General features: G+C 36.9%; 1 protein-coding gene across 1 annotated transcript in view; it reads right to left on the bottom strand.

Moving 5' to 3' along the window:
- The window catches only part of acap3a (ArfGAP with coiled-coil, ankyrin repeat and PH domains 3a), a 106,312-nt gene that overhangs the window by 28,872 nt on the left and 74,940 nt on the right, over positions 1-2,500 (bottom strand). The gene's annotated exons all lie outside the window — the stretch shown is intronic.

Raw genomic sequence — 2,500 nt, 5'->3', positions numbered from 1 at the left:
ATAACACAAGGAAGAATATTTTAAAAGGAACTATATTGACTGCCAACATTAATGCACAACTAAAATACCATCACAGAAAGGCTGTGGCACTCAGCAACGAAGATTTTGAGGGACTAATTACTTATCTATTACACAGAAATATTGAATTATCAAAATTGCAGGCATATAAGGCCTATTTCCATAATATAGAGTTCTGTGTAATCATTGCATGAGTTATGAGATCATGACATACTTGTGGTCAATAAGCAAACTATGACACTCCAACAATGACAGCTCTCGAAAAAATGACCATAAACACAACACTTGATTAATGCACATGATGCAGACATTAAACAGTGTTGCATGCGGAAAAGCTCATTCTATGGACCTAGGAGACATGTGAAACTGTCCTCTGATTACAGGATGGAAAATATTTAATCCTTTTTGAAAATTATGGAGTCATGCACCCTCCAGGTTATATAGAAAATGAATACTTCAGCTTGATTTAGTGGTCAGTCTGAAAGACAGCATATACGATGGTAAGGGGGTGCAGAGGTGACTTGGTTAGGGTCTTCTTACTCATGTAGAGCATTAAAATGAATGTTGAATGATACATACAGACTTTAAACAGCAAACATAGCTACCAAGGCATTATATTTTGGAGCACCGCCTTTAGATATTGTCCCCTAATGGTGGCAAATTTAAATCTCTACTATGTTCCAACAGTGTGGTTCCATCATAAGAGTAAACAGGTCACAAAATTGTTTTCTTGCAGTCAGGATATGCCCATATTAAGCATAACAAGAAGGTAAACAAGTTGAAGAACAAACCTATCAATTGAGCTACTGAAATCATGTCTCGCACAAAATATCTATTTTTTGAATAAAATCATCATCCATCAGTCAAAGTATTTAACTGTTCAGTCTCATCCCTTGTGTTGTGTTTAGTCTTATCTAATATAAAATGCATTTTATTGGCCCTGTCCCAACTTTTTTGGGATTTGTTGCAAGGGTGAAATTTTAAATGATCACATAATTACCTCAAAACAATAATTCTGCTTGACTTTAACAACTGATTTGTTGTCTGTACATAATGTTCTACCTTGTTAACATATTGAATGTTTTGAAAATGCCAGCGTTTTGATTTTATTCATAAAATACAAAGTGTCCCAACTTTTTTGGAATCCGCTTTGTATAATTTACTTGTGCAAATGAGTTCAGTTAGTGACCGTGTGTCTCACGTTGCATCCCTAATATGACATTATGACCCCTAGTGGTGAGGGACAGACACATCGCCTTGCTCCCTGATGTTGAGTCTGTCGGGCACTGAACTTAGCCTGGTAAACAAACTTTGTGCACTACACTTCATATCATTCAATTCAATTCCGTTTATTGGGACCATGAACAATTAAAACATAAATGTTGCCATTTCATGCATTGCACCAGAGTTAGCCTTAGGCTAGTTTGCCTCTGTAGGCCATACATACATAGCATACATTCTCAACATGTACACAGATTAAAATAAGTGTGAGATTTATCTATGCTAACATCTTGTCAATACAATGTATGCAATTAGTATGCAATTAGTTATATAAAACCAAAGCATGAGCCCAAATAGCCTCTATTAGATTAGATTAAATAAGATTCAACTCTCTTCATCATTACTCAGTATAAATACAGGGCAACAAAATTCAGCAATAGGATGGTTCTAAGATCCACTGTGTATGAAATGAAACAAACGAAACAAATAAACACTGCAGCTTATTGGACTCTGAAGAAGGTGTAGCAACAACGAAACGTTAGTCGGATGTGTGTGCACAGAATAAAGTCTTGAAAACTAAGCTGCAGCTCCTTTCCAGTGATGTCTGTCCCACTGTGATGCACCTGCAAGCTGAGTGAGGGATGATGCGTAGAGTCCCAATTCTACTGAAACAAATAAACTCGCCTTGCTCCCTTCCTATTAATAGATGTATGTTTTATTTTTGCTACATTTTTCACCACTCTGCTGTGGGTGCTGTTGTGAAGATCTGTCTGGTCTGGCATCTATTTTAAGTGGATCCAGAATTAGACCATCTCCTCTTCTTTCATCTTTCCCTTTTTAACCGCCAAACATACATCCCACGCTTGAGGAATTTCAAAGACATTTACTATTTTTCATCCCACTCGACTTTAATTATAGCTCACCTGAACGGCTTGTGAAATGGGAATCAAACAAACAGTGAAAGCGGTAACGGTGGCATTGCATTTATAATTGCTTCATAGTTCTTCTCAGACTGTTCCATTCCTTCAGTAGTTTTGAGCAAATGTAAAATAAGCCTAACACGTTTGCTTCAAGATTTCAGTTTACCCGTTTTGAATGAATTCAGCCCATCCCTGCATAGCACCCGGCAATACGATCCTGGGATGGTATATAATTAGATCTTCAGATGGTCTTAAAAGCTTATAAAGATCTGAACCAAATTGAGTTGTTAAACTCAAAGGCAGTGGACACACTGAAACATTTCCTGTTCATTTCATTCAGT

This window comes from Engraulis encrasicolus, chromosome 10 (genome assembly GCF_034702125.1).
Source record: "Engraulis encrasicolus isolate BLACKSEA-1 chromosome 10, IST_EnEncr_1.0, whole genome shotgun sequence".
Taxonomy (NCBI): domain Eukaryota; kingdom Metazoa; phylum Chordata; class Actinopteri; order Clupeiformes; family Engraulidae; genus Engraulis; species Engraulis encrasicolus.
This window is presented reverse-complemented; position numbering and strand designations above follow the sequence as displayed.